The sequence below is a fragment of the Saccopteryx leptura genome, chromosome 3, assembly GCF_036850995.1.
Source record: "Saccopteryx leptura isolate mSacLep1 chromosome 3, mSacLep1_pri_phased_curated, whole genome shotgun sequence".
Taxonomy (NCBI): domain Eukaryota; kingdom Metazoa; phylum Chordata; class Mammalia; order Chiroptera; family Emballonuridae; genus Saccopteryx; species Saccopteryx leptura.
This window is the reverse complement of record NC_089505.1, coordinates 98,234,723-98,254,262: the sequence shown is the minus strand read 5'-3', so window position 1 is coordinate 98,254,262 and position 19,540 is coordinate 98,234,723. Positions and strand designations below refer to the sequence as shown.

Genomic DNA, 19,540 nt, shown 5'->3' with positions numbered 1-19,540 from the left:
TGAACTTTCTATCTTAGCCATCTACGTGATCCTGGGAGAGTCTCTTGTTTGTTTGAGCTCTTGCGTCATGTTATTTGGCCTCCCCGAGCCTCAGTGTTTTCGTTTGTAAAATGGGCACTACGTATTTCACAGGACTGTGTGGGATAATAACCATTAAAAGTGCTCAGCGCCTGGTGACCATTATTCCCGCGCTTGCTCTGGGACCCCTGCGGTTCCTCCCCACCCTGCGCTCCAGAGTCAGGACCAGGTCCCTGCGGGGGTAGGAAGCAGGGGAGCAGGCGGGGTGGTTTTAGTTGATCCAGCTGGGGAAAGAAGGAGCTTATCAACAAGTGTTACCCCGGCATAGGACGGCTGGCTGCTGATCATAGGATGCTCCACTCTCGGGGCAAGATTTGGAAGAATCCGTCCACAGAGCCCTCAGTCAAGGCTTCTGATTAGATAAGGGGGGTCGGATCAGGTCCCAGGCAACTTGGGAGGCGGCAAGGTTGATCCAAATGAAAGAGGAATGAAGATCCTAGGCTTGGCTGTCCTTTCCTGGCTGGGTGACCTTGAGCCAGTCACTTTTCCTCTCCCAGCCTCAGTGCGCTGGAGAAATGGGGCTCCTCATTCCACTTAACCTCTCTGAATGTGTACGAGCGCGAAAGGTCCGCACAACGGTTGTGAACCGCGTAGTTAAGGGCCTCCGAGCGCTATTTGCTATGCTAATAGGCGCACGCGGCAGGTTCCTATCCAGCGGTTTCACTCTGGTTAGGCGGTTCCTTCCACCGTAACCCAGGTTTCTAGCCTCACCGCACCCGCCCCTGCGGGCAGGGCTCTGCGGGCCGCAAGCTCCTGAGCCGTTACCATTGTTCTTCGAGGCTGAGCGGCAGAGGAGGACTCTCGCAGACCAGACCTCGTCTTTGGTCTCTCTATCCGCCCGGTACTCCCGCCGCAACGAGCCTCGGAAGCCCCTCTCTCCGATCTTTTCCGAGGAAGCGAGTCAGCCTCAGAGCGCTCCCGAACGGCTGCCGAAGACGCCCCCGAGTGTTTACGAAGAATCCCGACCGCAAGTAGTCTCCGGAAACAGCCGAAGGGGCTTCCCACCCTCGGCCTCCCGAGCCACTCCGAAAAGGCCCGAAGATTGCCGAGCGGCCGTCCTGCCGGACTGCTGGAGGCGGCCGTAGCGCCATGTTGGATGCTCTGCTCGTTGAGTGAAGAAAATCCGCCGGCATCGCCTGAGCCCCGCTACCGAGAAGGGCGCCGCTTCCCCCGGGGAGGGGGATAAAGACCCCCCGCCGCCGGCCCATGAGGATATTGCCGTGAAAGGTCCGGTCTCTCCGCCTCCTGCCCCCGCCGGGTCCGGCCCCCCCCCTGGGGTCGCGTTGTCACGGAGACCAGCAGCCGGTGGTGCTGGCCCGCGGGGCGGCTGCTGCTGCCGGCGGCGGCGGCGGCGGCGGCGGAGGGCGTGTGTGACCGGCCCCGGCCCCCTCCTCCTCCTCCTCCCAGCCTCCCCCCGGCCCCCCGCTCCCGCCGCCTCCCCGGGTCTGCCCCCATCCCGCTCCCCCGTTGCCCCCGGCCCCTGCACCCCGGCGCGCCCGGTCCCGCTCTGGGGGGGTTGGTGGCTTCGCTTTGCCATGAGTTTACCGCAGAAACCGGCTCTGAAATCAGGCTCAGCGGCTGCAGCAGGAACCGGACCCGGCACCGGAGCGGCGGCAGCGGCGGCGGCAGCGGTACCGCCTCCTCACCCGGCGGCGGCAGCAGCAGCGGCGGCGGCGGCAGCGGCGGCGGTGGTAGCAGCGGCCCCTCCTCACCCGAACATCAGGGCCCTCCAGACCCAGGCGCCCCAACAGTATCCTTTTCACCTTCCTGGCGGCCCTTCGGTTCTCTTCGCCGCAGAGTAGGGGGGCTGCGGCCCCTTCGGGGACCCTCCTGCCGGCTGCCGCAGCCCAGCCAGGAAATAGGGGCTGTTTCTCAAGCCCCCGCACCGGGCTTGCCTGGCGCTTTCGGGGTGCCGCGGCAGCAGCACTGCGGGGGACCCCGGGACCTTCTGCAATACTGTAAAAACGAGCTCCACTCGGCCTTGCTTCTGCAGCCCTGCCCTTTTAGAGCTGGGAATCCTTCCCCCTTCTCGCCTCTCTGCCCCGAAAATGCCCCCACCCCTTTATTAGGCAGAATTCGCTGGTGTCTGGGACCAACCCTTCAGGCAGGGTTTTGCTCTGATTGTTTTGAGGACTACACCCTCCTCCTCGTCTCGCTTCAGCTCCCCTGCAGCGGGGCATGGGGGGGCTCCTCTAATTGTTATTATTACATATTAAACTTTATTGGTAAATTTCCTCTTTGAAACTAGTCACCTCGTTTCTAAGGTAAGTTGGATATTAAATCTACGGTGAAAATGTACAGAAAGCACTCCCTCTGGCTAATTTTTTTTTTTTTAGCGATTGGGGGAGTTGTGATGTGGTTTGTGGTGGAACGTGATCTAAGGAGGAAATGTTAACACCGGACGCTTCCCTGTCTTTGACCTTTTTTAAAGGAAGAGGAAGTTGACTGACATTACCCTTCACCCCCCAAAGTCTTACTTTTTAGGAGGGCTTGTGTAGCTGAATATTTTTAAAGGGCTTTAATTTACTTTTATAGGCCTGATATAAGAGAGACCAGGGTCCCCGGTGTCAAGTCTAGTATATTGACCGTGTCTAATTTCATGTTATTTGCTCGATTGTAGTGTTTTTGAACAGCTTTGATTGAAAAGATTGGTGACCAGGTGTTTTAGTAAAAAACTAGCCGGTGCCGGTAGAACATTGAATTTGTGAACTCCACGGAGATTTAGGAAGGTATTACCTACTTGAGAATAATATTTCATCATGCGCTCCCCATCTGCTGTACTTGTGTAAATCAATAAATAATTATTGGATGTTAGATGTGTTGTGTTTTTGTATTTGTCATCGTGTGTTTTGACTTTTGGCATGAGTAGGGTGTTTGAGCAAACAAGAAACTAACTGCTGTGAGGTCCACAGATTATGTCACAGCGTAGTTTGATTCCTGTCTGTATTGATTACTTTGAGAAGGGAAAGTTATCTTCCTTCTGGAGTCATTTCAGGTCATCCCTTTGGTTTCTGTCAAGTGTCATTTTCTCTTATTTAAATATTGGTAGTCCACATTTTTTCCAATCTAGGCTGTGTGGCTCAGAGAGTAAAGATAAATTCCATTCCAGTGTGATGTGTGTACTGATTTCATAATGTTTTTGTCCTTCATGATTCTGTTCAATTAAGAGTTGGTCACCAATGAGAATTCTTGGTAATAGCTTGTGATAGCTTGCTCCTGGAAAACCTGGTTAGTTTTGATCACTATCCCTGGTTGTTTTCCTGTCGGGGGAGAAAGTTTGGCTAATTTGCCTACTTCAAGGTGGAGGTCAGTGCTGTACCTCTTAAACATGTTCACTTAACGTTTTGTGAGTTTAAATTCCTTTCGAATTTGTCTTTTTCTTTTTGTCTTACTTGGTAAAAGGGTTGTAAATTTCTATATGGTGCCACCAAGTAAATTGTTCTTTAGCTGCATCTTTGACCTATTTTGGCAATTAAACAAATGAAAGGAAGCCCATAGCATATGTTCTTGATGTGCAAAGTGATAAAACGTACCACGGTGCTGAATGTGGTAGTGCTTGGTGGATTTGGTGGTGTTATTTGGACACAAAGCTGATGCGACTTAACGTGTTTCAAGTATGCCATTTCTCAATGCATTTCATAAAGGAAGAACTTATAAAAGCTCTGAGTTGGTTGTAATGTAAAAGTAGTTACTAATACTGCGACAGTTGTTAAAGAGGATAAATTTAAGATGTAATTTCCAATAGAGACCATCTTTAAACCTATTTGTGGTCATCTGGGATACTTGGTTTTATGTAACTAAGATTTTACTTTGTCTCTTGTCATTGAAGCTAAAATTTTCTTTTTGATGCATTTCACAAACTTGTTATCTTCTCTTTACACATGAAGGGTTGTAATTACTACAGTATAAAATTTGTATAGTAAATAAAATATAGGTTACAGATTTCATTAGAACATACCAATGGTGAAATGTTATTGGTGGTAATGGGCATTTGGTTAAAAATAAATTAAAAACAAGCAATTTTGTTTTTCTACCCTGAGGGGGAATGGGAATTTATTTGATTGACGCTAGTGGTGATCATGTGATAAGTTGATACACACTAGAGTATCAAGACTGGGGTACAAAGCTGGAATTGTTTTTTTCTTTCTTTTTAAAAAAATTACTGATTTTAGGGAGAAAAGTGAGAGAGAGAGACAGAAACATCAATCTATTCCTGTATGATCCCCTGATTGGGGATTGAACCGGCAACTTTTGCCTATTGGGACACTGCTCTAACGAACCAAGTTATCAGCCAGGGCTGGAGTTGTTATTTCTATAGCTTTGATTAAATCTCCAGTTCCTCAAAATATATGGTTATAGTTTTGTTTGAATCAAATTAAGTTCATCTTATATTTTTAATTTGTAAAAATGCTAGAAAGAAATTCACATCACAGGGTGTCCTTTATTTGTACATAGTATTCAAGTGAGAAATAAAAAATGAAGAGAAATGTTAGCAGTAATGGATTTGAATAGAAACAGGAACACGCTTAAGATAGGCATCAGTATTGCATGGCAGGCCCATAAAGCCATTTCGGGTAGAGAGGCCTTTTACTGCAAAGAGGCAAGGGCTGAGGCCTGGCTGAGGCCTGGCAGGGATGGTGGGGATGAAAGAAGATAAATACTGATATGAAAAATTCTGATGTCCAGGGAGAAATATGCATAGAGTTTTCATAACATGACCCAGTATGAATGAATAGTTTATGAAATTGGCACTTCAGAATACGTACTCGTCTTGAGATATGCTCACTCCAACTTCCTAGTGTGAGGTTCCAAGAGGCTCTGTTGAGAATCTTAAGAATGATTCTTAACCTTTTCTGTAACAACTGATATTTTGATGAAAGCTTATGGACACTCTCCATAGAAAACTGTCCGTACACAGAAAGTCTGTCTTATATTTTCAGGGTTTTTGATTTTTTTTGGTGCCCTCTACTACATTAAAGCTTAGCTCTTTAGATGGAAATTGCTCACCCTTTTCTTTTTTTCTTTTTCTTTTTTTATCATTTTTCCGAAGCTGGAAAATGGGGAGGCAGTCAGACAGACTCCCGCACACGCCCGACCGGGATCCACCCGGCACGCCCACCAGGGGGCGATGTTCTGCCCCTCTGGGGCGTCGCTCTGTTGCGACCAGAGCCACTCTAGCGCCTGGGGCAGAGGCCAAGGAGCCATCCCCAGCGCCTGGGCCATCTTTTGCTCCAATGGAGCCTTGGCTGCGGGAGGGGAAGAGAGAGCCAGAGAGGAAGGAGAGGGGGAGGGGTGGAGAAGCAGATGGGCGCTTCTCCTGTGTGCCCTGGCCGGGAATCGAACCCGGGACTCCTGCACGCCAGGCCGACGCTCTACCGCTGAGCCAACCGGCCAGGGCTGCTCACCCTTTTGATAAGCAAAGATAAATGAGTTTGAATTCAGGTGCCCAAATAGTTCTTACTTAGAACAATTTTGCAGTCTGTTATGAACACAGTGTTCTCTCTATTTATATGGAAAGACTTCAGAGTGTAATTTCTCTCTGGGCTGCTGACACTTCTGGGGAGTCTAGTTACTGTTTTGGGGCAACCAGTTGGTTAAAATCAGAGCAGTGGGTTCTTTGAAGGAACTAAATTTGGTAAAGGCCCGTGGTGGTCTGAAAATGACCTGTGTCCCTAGCTGTTTTGTCTTAGGTATGGATATATTAAAAATAAATATCCCCCTTTTTTGTTGTAATTTTTTTTATGTTTTCTGTGTTGATTTTTCAGTTTTGTTTTTTTTTTTAAATTCAGTGAGAAGAGGGGAGGTGAGAGACAGACTCTCTCATGTGCCCCAACTAGGATCCACCTAGTATGCCCACTAGGGGACGTTGCTCAGCATTTGATCTCTTCTTAGCACTTGAGGCAGAGGCCATGGAGCCATCCTGAGCGCTGGGGGCCAACTTGCTCCAGTTGAGCCATGGCTGCAGGAGGTGGGGATGGAGAGAGAGAGACAGACAGACAGACAGACAAGTGAGAGGGGGAGGGGTGGAGAAACAGATGGGCACTTCTCCTGTGTGCTCATTGGGAATCGAACCAGGACATCCACATGCTGGGCTGATGCTCTACCACTGAGCCAACTTACCAGGGCCTATTTTTCAGTTTTATCTTTTTTAAAGTTTATTTTTTTATTCAATTTTAGAGAGAGTGGAGAGAGAGAGAGAGAGAGAGAGAAAAGGGAGGAGGAGCAGGAAGCATCAACTCCCATATGTGCCTTGACCAGGCAAGGCCAGGGTTTGCCTGATCTTGGTGACCTCATCGTTCCAGGTTGACACTTGAGCCACTGCACCACCACAGGTCTCAGTTTTATCTTATAAGCTGAAGCCAGTAATGTTTGCTTTCTCCTTTTTTGCCTCTTTACCAAAGTTAAATCAGAATAATATTAATGATATCTATTTAATGAGTACTTACTGTTCTGGGAGCCATACATGCATGATTTTAATTCTCAAGAATTCAAATGATATGGGTACTGTATGTTACAGATGAAGAAAACTGAAGTTTTCAGTAATATTCTCAAGATCGTCCATCTAATAAGTGGTGGTCTGCAGTTCAAACTGTGATATGACTGCCTCCAAAGCCCATGAATGTCCTTTATTTCTTATTTATTTATTCATTTTAGAGTGGGGGAGAGAGAGAGAGAGAGAAAAGGGGGGGAGGAGCAGGAAGCTTCAACTCCCATATGTGCCTTGACCGGGCAAGCCCAGGGTTTTGAACCTGCAACCTCAGCATTCCAGGTCGACGCTGTATCCACTGCGCCACCACAGGTCAGGCCTGAATGTCCTTTCTAACGTGCCATGCTACTCCTTACCAAGTCTGCGTATGGGAATTGGAGGAAGGAAACTTGCTTATATTTGATAGCTAGGGGAAGGTCTGTAATACAGTTAAGAAGCTCTATGGAGTAATCTACAAGGCAGTGTTTTAATGTACCTTGTTTTAATTAGTTAGTAGCCACATACTACTAGGCAAGTAGGTTATCTTTACTGAACCTTAAAGCGTAAGAATATAGCTGCGACATTTGGTTTAGTGCATGTTTCTGCTTCTTCGGAAGTTAACAAGGTCTCTAGCAAAGTACTATTTTAATGAGCAACTAGGACTCTGCAGCTCATGTAAGTCTGTCTACTCCTGAGCCCCACTATCAATAAAGATGGATCTGTGCTCCGAGAGAGCAGATCCTTTTTTAGGAAAGAGACCTGTGTAAAATGGAGATAAAGTTGTTCAGATGCCTGAGTCACATAGGCTCTTGCATCTGCTGCTGCCACTTCCTGTCCTAAGCTTACTCATCTTAAAGCGGGATGTTTTCTGTCAAGCTGAGAATTTAAACTATGTTGCTTTTCCACATTAGGTTTCTGATAAGATTTTTACAAAAGGGTCTACTGCTTAAAAATGCTTAAAAACCATTTAACTGATAAATTGGATTGCCACATTTTAGCCATTTATATTTGGACTTCAATATAAGTGGCAACATTTAAAAATTTATTTAGCATCTGTTGTGTGCCAGACTAGGTGGTAGGTCCAGGGTTGAAAAGCTAAGATAAAAATCTTTCCCTCAAGGAACTTGGTCTAGACAGGTAAGTGGACAGAATACTATGAGGTAAGTACAGTGATAACTCTGCTATAATATAACTCTGGGGGAAAGAGGGATTTGGGCTTCCTAGAAGAAGTTGACATCTGAGCCAGATTAGAAGGATGAGTAAGAATTACCTGAGGTTTACATAGCTTTCTCTTTCTGGTTGACTGTTCCCGATTTCATTGCTATTTTTGCTGCTTGGAACCTGAGTAAAATGGATGTCAGTCATGTTTCAGGTTACTGGAGAACATGACAATCAGAATAGTTGCTGTAAATTCGAAGTGTTTTCTGCATCATAATCTGAGGAATTAGAGCATGAGAAGATACATGTCAGGTCTGACTGGTCCTTTCCTGGTCTCTTTTCCACTCATCGCATGTCACCCTTTCTGCCCTTCTTATATTAGACTAGGCTTGGAAAGAGTACCTGCAAGCCTGGAAATGGAAGTAGATTTAGGCCTGGCCTGTGGTGGCACAGTGGAACGCTGAGGTCACTAGTTCGAAACCTTGGGCTTGCCTGGTCAGGGCACACATGGGAGTTGATGCTTCCTGCTCCTTCCCCTTCCCCACTTCTCTCTCCCTTTTGAGAGAGAGAGAGAGAGAGAGAGCAAGCACACACTTTCTCTCTCTCCCTCTCTCCCTCCCTCCCTCTCCCTCTCTTCTCTAAAATGAATAAATCTAAAAAATAAAATAAATAAAGTAGATTTAGCTGTGTGTATTGAGATGAGTACATGATTTGGAGTAAAAGAAAAACTTGGATTTGAGTTTGGCTCTTCCATTCTAAGATGTGTTATCTTGCACAATTCACATAACTGTTCTGGATATCAGTTTTCCTTTCTCTAGTTTATCAGGTGACAATTTTGAATTATAATGGCTTATGATTCTGAAGACTGTAATGAGGTTTGTTCCTGCAAGTAAATGGGAAGGATTTATAGAAATCTAGTAATTGTTTCTTAGTTTGATGGTCAGTGACACTTTTCTGTGATAACTTACTGATATTAGAAGCATGCTAACTTAATTTTTATTCCACAAATATTTACAGACTTTCTACTATCCGTCGAGCACTATTTTAGGTGCTGAGGGAAGGCAGCTTGCTCTCATAAGAAGGCTCTGGCTTTTGGCTTACTAATGTTAGACTCAGCCAAAACCTCAATGACTTTAGTAGCGAAGATCTTGTAGTCTGTCATTGGATGGCTTGACACCATAAAATAAAGTTGCCATGGTCAGATGCTGGCTCTCTCTGAGTGATGATGGTACAGTTAGTTCATTGTGAGGTATGAGGGAAATCAAGTTCTGAAATAAACTGTGATGAGACATCATCTATTTTTACTTTAGGAATAATACTTTGAACTAATAATAATATGAAAATAACTATTTCCTGATTACTGACCAGGCACATGACTTGAAGTAACGTGTAAACTACAGCTGAGATTTGCATCAATGAAATACTGCAGGATCCCAAGCTACTTTTGAACTCTCAAGTGGTTCCTGGTTCTTTGGCTTGCTGCCAACCAGAATCTTTTTACTCTCTGTAGCCTCAGCTAAAATTTGATAGTTTAAACTATTTTAAGTACATTTGGAATTTCTTTGTTTTATGACCTTTATTAACTAGTAGTTGTTTTGTACTTTTTTGAATTCATTGTATATGTTTTCTGATACTTAGGAGACGTTAAATTTTATCAATAGACTGTAAGCTCCATGAAGGCAGGGATTTTTGTCAGTTTTGTTCACTATTAAATTGCCAGCACCTAGAAAATGCTTGGCAGATAGTAGAAAGTTTGTAAACACTTGTTGAATGAAATGTTGATTAAGTTTGAGTCTGGTACTCAATTTTAAAATAAGTTTTAGGGTGAATATAGAAGGTATCAAAGCTCACTTTTAACATTCAAGGCTGCCCTGAAATTGTTTTGCACTCATGTGTAATTGAATTCAAAATAGTTTCATAATTTCCTTTGAGATAGAATAGCATTGACCCAGTATACAAAGCCATCTAAAGTGGCTGAGTTGCATTTGAAGTATAGATACAGAGGATTAGACTTAGTATAAAGGCCAAAGAGGAAAATATAGTCAAATGTGACTATTACAAACTTATTTTATGATTATAAGAGTAACACATAAATCACAAAATTTAAAAATACAGAATAGAAAAAAAAGGGAAAAAAATCACCCATAATCTTAGTATATAGAGATAACTACTGTTAATATTTTAGTATATTTCTTTCCTGTCCTTTTTTCCATGGACCTGAATTTTGTTTTTTTATTTAGAAAATTAAATTTAATGGGGTGATATTGATCAGTAAGAGTACACAGGTTTCAGGTAAACATCTCTAGCATTTGAACTGTTGATTGTGTTGTGTGCCCCAACACCCCAAATCAAATTATTTTCTGTCATTGTATATTTGTCCCTGTTGGACTTGAGTTTTAATGGTCTTAAATTCTGTCCTTTTTTTCAATATAACTTACTGTAAAATTACATATGCAGTTTTGTGTCTTGCTTATGTTGTTATTTAACTATCTGCCAGCAGCAGCCCATTTTGAATAGTTTTATTCTTTATCAATTTGAAATAAAGTGTTTTTGTTTCTTTGGAAAGGTTTTCTTGAGGATATTCTTTATCTTTGGCTGTGGTTCAGAAGTTATGGCTGCACAGAAAGAGAAAAGCTCAAATCTATTTCATTTTATTTATAGAGGAAAGGGGGGAGAAAGACATCGATTTTGCTGCCATTATTGGTTGATTCCTGAAGCTGCAACCTTAGCATGTCAGGACAATGCTCTAACCCAGTAGGAGTCAACCTGCTCCCTACTGCCCACTAGTGGGCGTTCCAAGCTTTCATGGTGGGTGGTAGCGGAGCAACCAAAGTATAAATAAAAAGATAGATTTAACTACAGTAAATTGTTTTATAAAGATTTATTCTCTGGTCCTGGCTGGTTGGCTCAGTGGTAGAACGTCGGCCTGGCATGCAGGAGTCCCGGGTTCCATTCCTGGCCAGGGCACACAGGAGAAGCGCCCATCTGCTTCTCCACCCCTCCCCTATCCTTCCTCTCTGTCTCTCTCTTCCCCTCCCACAGCCGAGGTTCCATTGGAGCAAAGATGGCCCGGGCGCTGGGGATGGCTCCTTGGCCTCTGCCCCAGGCGCTAGAGTGGCTCTGGTCACGACAGAGCGACGCCCCAGAGGGGCAGAGCGTCGCCCCCTGGTGGGCAGAGCGTCGCCCCCTGGTGGGCGTGCCAGGAGGATCCCGGTCGGGCACATGTGGGAGTCTGTCTGACTGTCTCTCCCCGTTTCCAGCTTCAGAAAAATACAAAAAAAAAAAAAAAAAAAAGCCTGACCTGTGGTGGCACAGTGGGTAAAGCGTCGACCTGGAAATGCTGAGGTCGCCGGTTCAAAACCCTGGGCTTGCCTGGTCAAGGCACAAATGGGAGTTGATGCTTCCTGCTCCTCCCCCCCTTCTCTCTCTGTCTCTCTCCTCTCTCTCTCTCTCTCCCTTTCTCTCCTTTCTAAAATGAATAAATAAATAAATAAATAATTAAAAAAGAAGTTATTTAAAAAGATTTATTCTGCCAAACTTAGCAAAAATCTGACAAAGTACTTGGTAAGTAATTATTATTATATGCTTACCTTGCTGTAACTCTGCTTTATAAATTTTATAAAGTCAAGTTACTTCCCTACTTTATAAATCACCATTACTGTGGAACCGGTGTGCGGTTAGATAATTTTACTACTAACAAAGTGGGTGGTAGGTATAAAAAGGTTGACTACCCCTGCTCTAACCAACTGAAGCACCTGGTCAGGGCAAGAACTCAAATCTTTTTTGTTGTTGGTTTATTTTTGAGAGAGAAAGATGGAGAGAGATGAGAAGCATCAACTTGTAGTTGCGGCACATTAGTTGGTTATTGATTGCTTCTCATACGTGCCTTGACCAGGGTACTCCAGCCAAAGCCAGTGACCTTGGGCTTCAAGTCAACGACCTTTGGGCTCAAGCCAGTGACCATGGGATCATGTTGGTGATCCCATGCTCAAGCCGGTGACCTCAGGGTTTCTAACTTGGGACCTTAGTGTCCCAGGTCGACACTATCCACTGCACCATCACCGGTCAGGCAATTTTTTCTTTTTTTAAAGATTTTACTTGTCCTGGTTGGATAGCTTGTTTAGTTAGAACATTGTCTGAAGCATAGAGCTTGCCAGTTCCATTGTGGTAAGTGAATATACAAGAACAGATTGATGTTCCTGTCTCTCTCTCTCTCTCTAAAGTCAATAAAATAAACATTTAAAAATATTTTGATTGATTGTAGAGAAAGGAAGGGAGAAGTCAGAATCATCAACTCATAGTAGTAGTTGCTTCTTGTATGTGGCTCGACTGGGCAGTCCTGGGGTTTGAACTGGCAAGCTCAGTGCCCCAGGTCACTGCTTCATCTACTGCACCACCACAGGTTAGGCCAGAGCTCAGATCTTTTAATTTTTCTTTCTTTCTTTTTTTCCAAGTGAGAGGAAGGGACATAGACAGATTCCAGCAATGTGCCCTGGCTGGGATCTACCCGGCAGCTACCATCTGGGGCCGATAAAGAGCTCAAATTTTTATTGATAAATTAAATATATTTGAGTACAGTGCCTGTAACATTTTGCGTTATTTTAAAACTCGATGTAACCTCACAGATTTTTTTCTCCTCTACAGTTATGTACATTTTTTTTTTTAGGTAAGAGGAGGGGAGATAGACTCCCGCATGCGCCCTGAGATCCACCCTGCTGCCCCCATCTGGGGCCGGTGCTCGAATCAGCTGAGCTGTCCTCAGCACTTGGGGAAGAAAGAGAGAAGGGGGAGAGGGAGAGGATGAGAAACAGATGGTCGATTCTCATGTATGTCCTGACTGGGGATTGAACCTGGGATGTCTGCATGCAGGGCCAATGCTTCACATACACTGAGCCAACCAGCCAGGGTTACAGTTGTGCATTTTTTAAAAAAGATTGTATTTATTCATTTTAGAGAGAGAGAGAGTGAGAGAGAAGGTGGGGGGAGGAGCTGGAAGTATCAACTTGTAGTTGCTTCTCCTAAGTGCCTTGAATTGGGCAAGCCCGCGAGCTTGGGGTTTCGAACTTAGAGCCTAGAACCAGGCTGATTCTCTATCCACTGCGCCACTGCCTGGTCAGACTACTTATTTTTAATTGTTGAGTAATATTCCAAGTATCACATTTTTGCCCTGGCTGGTTAGCTCAGTCAGAGCATCATCCTGAAACACCAGGGTTGCTGGTTCCATCTCTGGTAGGTACATTCAGGAAGTGACCAATGAACGCCCAACTAAGTGGAACAACAAATGAATGCTTCTCTCTCTTCCTCTTTCTGTCTCTCTAAAATCAGTCAATTAAAAAAACAAATAGCCTGATCTGTGGTGGCACAGTGGATAAAACGTCAATCTGGAACTCTGAGGTTGCCAATTCGAAACCCTGGGCCTGCCTGGTCAAGGCACATATGGAAGTGGATGCTTCCTGCTCCTCTTTCTCTCTCTCTCCTCTCTAAAATGAATAAATAAAATCTTAAAAAAAAAACAAATGTCCCATTTTATTTTTTCATTCATCTGTGTGTGGACATTTAGGTTGTGTCAACTTTTAGCTATTATAAATAATTATGCTGGGAATTTTTTTGTGTGGATGTATTTTCTTTTCCCTGAATATATACCTAGGAGTACAGCTGCTGGTTTTTATGAGATAAGTTGGTGATTAACATTTCGAGGAACTGCTGAGTTGTTTCTCAGAGCCATCATTTTACATTTCTATCAGCATTTTATGAGTTTCCAACGCTTATTAATTGTCTTTGATTATAGTCCATCCCAGCGGGCATGAAGGGGTGTCATTGTGGTTTTGATTTGCTTTTCCTTGATGGCTAAAGATGTTGAGCACCTTTTTGGGTACTTACTGGCCATTTGTCTTTGGAAAAATGTTCAAATCCTTTACCCAGTCTTTCATTGGGTTGGTTGTCTTTTTGTTACTGAGTTGTAAGAGCATTTTATTATTATTATTGATGGATTGATTTTAGAGAGAGAGGAAGAGGGAGAGAGAAACTTCAGTAAACATCATGTTCTGCTTATTTATACATTCATTGGTTGATTCTTGTATGTACCCTGACTGGGGATTGAACCTGTAACTATGGTATATCAGGATCACACTAACCAATGTAGGTACCCGGGCAGGACTCCTGGACATGTTCTTATATCCACTTATATCAAGGTAACTATGGGATCCTGGGCAAATCACATAACCTCTTTGAGTTTCAGTTTTCTCATCTATAAAATAGGGGAAATAGTACTTCCCCTTTTCAAAGGATTATGATAATGTTTGAGATAAAGAAAAATGCTTTCTAAACTTTATGATGTATTTTATAAGGTAATAGCATTAGTGGTTTCTGTGTAGGAAAATGAACTTGACATCTTTGACATTGTAGACACAGTACAATAAGCATTTGTCACTGTTTATCAAAATTTCTAGTGAAAACAATTTGAGAATTAAAAAACACATTTTCCCGTTACTCTGATTTTTCATTTTCGTTATTTTTACCAGTTTCCAGTGTGGTTTCAGGTTATTGCAGCATATCATGTGTAGCATTTTCTTTTTTTTTTTTTTTTTTTTTTTTTTTAATTTTTCTGAAGCTGGAAACAGGGAGAGACAGTCAGACAGACTCCCGCATGCACCCGACCGGGATCCACCCGGCACGCCCACCAGGGGCGGTGCTCTGCCCCCCAGGGGGCGATGCTCTGCCCATCCTGGGCGTCGCCATATTGCGACCAGAGCCACTCTAGCGCCTGAGGCAGAGGCCACAGAGCCATGCCCAGCGCCCGGGCCATCTTTGCTCCAATGGAGCCTCGGCTGCGGGAGGGGAAGAGAGAGACAGAGAGGAAAGCGCGGCGGAGGGGTGGAGAAGCAAATGGGCGCTTCTCCTATGTGCCCTGGCCGGGAATCGAACCCGGGTCCTCCGCACGCTAGGCCGACGCTCTACCGCTGAGCCAACCGGCCAGGGCCTGTAGCATTTTATCATTGAGCTTGGCCAGCATCTGAGTTCTCCAACAATCATGTTTTGTTTTTCTTTTGTATTTTTCTGAAGTGAGAAGCGGGAAGGCAGATAGACTCCCGCATGTGCCCTACTGGGATCCACCCGGCATGCCCACCAGGGGGCGATGCTCTGCCCATCTGGGGAGTTGCTCTGTTGCAACCAGAGCCATTCTAGCGCCTGAGGCAGAGGCCATAGAGCCATCCTCAGTGCCCAGGCCAACTTTGCTCCAATGAAGCCTTGGCTGCGGGAGGGGAAGAGAAAGAGAGAAAGGAGAGGGGGAAGGAAGGGTGGAGAAGCAGACCGGCGCTTCTCCTGTGTGCTCTGGCCAGGAATCGAAACCAGGACTTCACACACTGGGCCAATACTCTACTGCTGAGCTAGCCAGTCCAGGGCCTCCAAGAATCATGTTTTTAATTCATATTAATACTTGGTCAGATTTAAAAAAAGATTGATTGCTTTTTATGTTAGAAGAGTAGATAAAACAAGGAAATGTGTAGTGGTTTTTTGTGGTTTTTATTTTGCTTAGTCTAGGTACAGAAAGCAAATCTCTTGTTTAGTGAAATTGAAGTCTTTGGTCAGTCTGTACATAGTTTAACATGTATGAAAATTTGTGTTAGTGATAAGGATAATTGTGAGAAACCTGCAATTGGCCAGGTAGCCTTCAGAAACATGCTGCTGGTTATTTTGATTTTTCTCAGACCATTTGGAGAGAAAACTCATTTTTCTTTTGTATTCCAGACTCATACTGTATGAAAGTAGCTTATTAGCTCTGTTCAACTGAAGGCTTAGCTGAAGGGAAATAACAACTAGTAATGGTAAGGTTGGGGATGCTCAGTGGAGAAGGAAAGAACTAATGGAACTTTGAGGAAAGAGTAAGAGAAGAAGAAAAGGGAAGGAAAATCTTGGTCATTGTTTTAATACCCTAGGTTGAGCTAAATGCCTGGTGCTTAGTGGACACACAGTAATTATTTATTAAATGACTAAAGGAGCAAGTGTTTGTTACATAACCGTCTTGAAGACCTAAGACCTACTAACAACACATTTGGTCAATAGAGGAAGATGAAGATTGTGCTAGATAGATTGAGATAGACAGGAATCATGATGACTATATACTAGGCCCATTGAAGGTTTTCCAAGGTTTTACTGATGCAATAAAATGCAGAGGGAAATGAAAAGGAAAAGATGATCATATCATGAGAGCTGTTGAAGGAAAAAGGAGATTTAGAATATTTTTGCTGAAAGAAATAAAAGTTAAAACTGATTTCAAGACTTTGAGACTAGAAAAGATATTTTAATTAATGGAGTAACAGATGTAGGATTTAATTTTACATCATGATTTGAGATAACTTCAGTTTAGGAAATGCTAGATTTGAAATGAATGGAACATCTTACTCATTTAACAAGTGGAGGTAACAGGACACATCTGGAAATAGGGTGATGGGAGTCAGATGAGCAGAAAGGCCTGGGAAAACACATCTGAAATTATAAGCATAACTGAGAGAGTGAAGAGAAAAGCCAAAGTTCTTAAGTCCCTGCAGTATCTGGTGACTTGATGCAGATGATGAAACTACAGAAAAGAGGAAGAAGCTGCTAAGAGGAAAATGAACTGACAAAGTGCAGTCTGTTCAAGTTTCCAGATTAGGTTCCCACAGAGCTTTATGTATTTGGAGGACGTGACATTTAATAAGGCTCTGCCTAAGTAATTGTTACATTTAAGTAAGATTAGGGCCTTGGCCAGATTGCTCAATTGGTTAGAGCATTGTCCCAATGTGCAGAGGCTGCGGGTTCATTCCCTACAGGGTACATAAAGGAACAGATCAGTGTTTCTGTATCTCCTGTCCTCTCTCTCTCAAATCAATAAATACATTTAAAAAAAAATAGAGAAGATTGGGGACTGAGAACATTAGTCCTTGATGGGCTTTGGTTTAGGGTATTTTAAATCTATACTTTTTCTTATTTTCTATAATCACATATTTTATAATGAAATTCATTAAATTACTTAATATGTACTTCAGCTTCTTGTAGGCTGCAATTGGGATTCTGGGCAGCAGTTATTGTGAAATCATTATTTTGAGTACTCTTATTTGCGCGTGAGAGAGAGAGAGAGAGACACACACACACACACACACACACACACACAGACACGGGTGGAGGGACAGATAGGAAGGGAGAGAGATGAGAAACATCAGTTATTTGTTGTGGCACCCTAGTTGTTCACTGATTGCTTTCTCATGTGCCTTGGTAGGGGTTTGGGAGGCTCCAGCCGAGCCAGTGATCCCTTGCTCAAGCCGGCGACCTTGGGTTCACACCAGCGACCTTAGGCTTCAAGCCAGCAACCTTTGGGCTTAAGCCAGTGACCAGGGGGTCATGTCTATGTTCCCACATGACCCTATGTTCAAGGTGGTGAGCCTGCTTTCAAGTCAGATGAGCCTACGCTCAATCTGGTGACCTCAGGGTTCCAAACCTGGGTCCTCTGTGTCCCAGGCTAACGCTCTGCCCACGGAGCTACTACCTGGTTAGGCTTGAATCCACATTTTTGATAAAAGATCTTTATATGCTAATAAGGAATTAAAGATAGCATAATAAACTCAGTGTCACCATCCTTAATTGATAAAAATTTTTTAATGTTCCTATCAATTCTTATTTGTTTGTTTATTTATTTATTTTTAGAGAGAGACAGGGACAGGCAGACAGGAAGGGAGAGAGATGAGAAGCATCGATTCTTTGTCATGGCACCTTAGTTGTTCATTGATTGCTTTTTCATATGTGCCTTGTCCTGAGCCAGTGACCCCTTCCTTGCTCAAGACAGCTATTTTGGGTTCAAGCCAGCGACCATGGGGTTGTGTCTATGATCCCACACTCAAGCCGGCAACCTCGCACTCTGGCCAGTGAGCCTGTGCTCAAGGGGAATGAGCTTGCGCTCGAGCTGGTGACCTCGGGGTTTCAAACCTGGGTCTTCAGCATCCCAGGCCCACACTCTTATCCACTGTGCCACACTCTTATCCACTGTGCCACCGCCTGGTCAGGCCCTAACAATTCTTTATATATTTTTTCTAAATATATTTATTGATTATAGAGAGAGAGGAAGGGGAAGGGGGAAGAGAGAGAAACAGAAACATTGATCTGTTTCTTTTTTTTTTTTTTTTCTGAAGCTGGAAACGGGGAGAGACAGACAGACTCCCGCATGCGCCCGACCGGGATCCACCCGGCACGCCCACCAGGGGCGATGCTCTGCCCACCAGGGGGCGATGCTCTGCCCCTCCAGGGGGTCGCTCTGCCGACCAGAGCCACTCTAGCGCCTGGGGCAGAGGCCAAGGAGCCATCCCCAGCGCCTGGGTCATCTTTGCTCCAATGGAGCCTTGGCTGCGGGAGGGGAAGAGAGAGACAGAGAGGAAGGAGGGGGGGGGGTGGAGAAGCAGATGGGCGCTTCTCCTATGTATCCTGGCCGGGAATCGAACCCGGGTCCCCCACACACCAGGCCGACGCTCTACCGCTGAGCCAACCGGCCAGGGCCCATTGATCTGTTTCTGTATATGCCCTGACCAGGGATTGAACTGGCATCCTTTGTGTATTGGGACGACACTCTAACCAACTGAGTTACCCGGCCAGGGCCTTAACTGATAAATATTAAGCAGAAGAAAAGGAACCGGTCTTTGAGTTAGCCAGTCTTAGCCTCATTGATTTGGATTGATGTATATATACTTTCTTAGGCTTTTTGAAATAGTGGAATTAGATTACGGATGATGAATGTATGGATTGAAGGAGTCTGACTCACAAGTTGGGAACCGCATTGTTCAATATTAGTGCCATCTGGGAACTAGATTATTTTTCAGGCTGTTTCATGTGGAATATAGAAAAAAGCAGTGCCTTGCCTGTGGTGGCACAGTGGGTAAAGCATTTCACTTGGAATGCTGAGATTGCCAATTCAAAACCCTGAGTTTGCCTGGTCAAGGCACATATGGTAAGCAGTTGCTACGAGTTGATGCTGCTTGCTCCTTCCCACTCCCCTTTCTCTCTGCTCTGCTCTAAAATCAATGAATAAAATCTTTTTTTAAAGCAAATCTGTGTAAATTTATTTGTGACTTTAGTGGTGGAATGAATAAAATCTTAAAAAAGAACAGAGTTGGGCCCTGGCCGGTTGGCTCAGCGGTAGAGTGTCAGCCTGGCGTGTGGGGGACCCGGGTTCGATTCCCGGCCAGGGCACATAGGAGAGGCACCCATTTGCTTCTCCACCCCCACCCCCTCCTTCTTCTCTGTCTCCTCCCCTCCCGCAGCCAAGGCTGCATTGGAGCAAAGATGGCCCAGGCGCTGGGGATGGCTCCTTGGCCTCTGCCCAGGCGCTAGAGTGGCTCTGGTCGCGGTAGAGCGACGCCCCGGAGGGGCAGAGCATTGCCCCCTGGTGGGCAGAGCTTCGCCCCTGGTGGGCGTGTCGGGCGCATGCAGGAGTCTGACTGTCTCTCCCCGTTTCCAGCTTCAGAAAAATACAAAAAAAAAAACAAACAAAAAAAAACCCCAAAAAACAGAGTTGGGACACTTTCTGAATACGTTCTAAAGAGAAGTGTTTTCTGTTTATTCTAGCTTAATCATTCATTAGATGTTTATTGAGCACTGACAATGTGTCTGGGCTAAGTGCTGAAGAATTAAAAATAAGACATAGTCTTTGCCCTCAAGAAGCTTGCAGTCTTAGTGCAGGAGACCAATATATAGGAGGGGAAGTAAACAGAAGCCAGTAAGCACAGGACCCGTGGGAGTTTTTAGGAGGCTCTCTTCATTTAGAGAGTTAGGTAGAAGAGAATTGGGAGGAATGAGGAGAGAGGCTTCCTGGCA

General features: G+C 44.5%; 1 protein-coding gene across 20 annotated transcripts in view; it reads left to right on the top strand.

Annotated features, from left to right (window-relative positions):
• Positions 1-1,625: 1,625 nt before the first annotated feature.
• EIF4G3 (eukaryotic translation initiation factor 4 gamma 3) overlaps positions 1,626-19,540 on the top strand; it is a 343,178-nt gene continuing 325,263 nt past the window's right edge. For 10 of the 20 annotated variants that reach the window (XM_066375315.1, XM_066375314.1, XM_066375313.1 and 7 more), the window contains exon 1: positions 1,629-1,828. The gene's annotated coding sequence lies outside the window, so the exon portion shown is untranslated. Of the gene's footprint in view, positions 1,829-19,540 lie in introns of all 20 variants that reach the window. The other 10 variants (XM_066375310.1, XM_066375307.1, XM_066375323.1 and 7 more) reach the window with 3 other exon arrangements.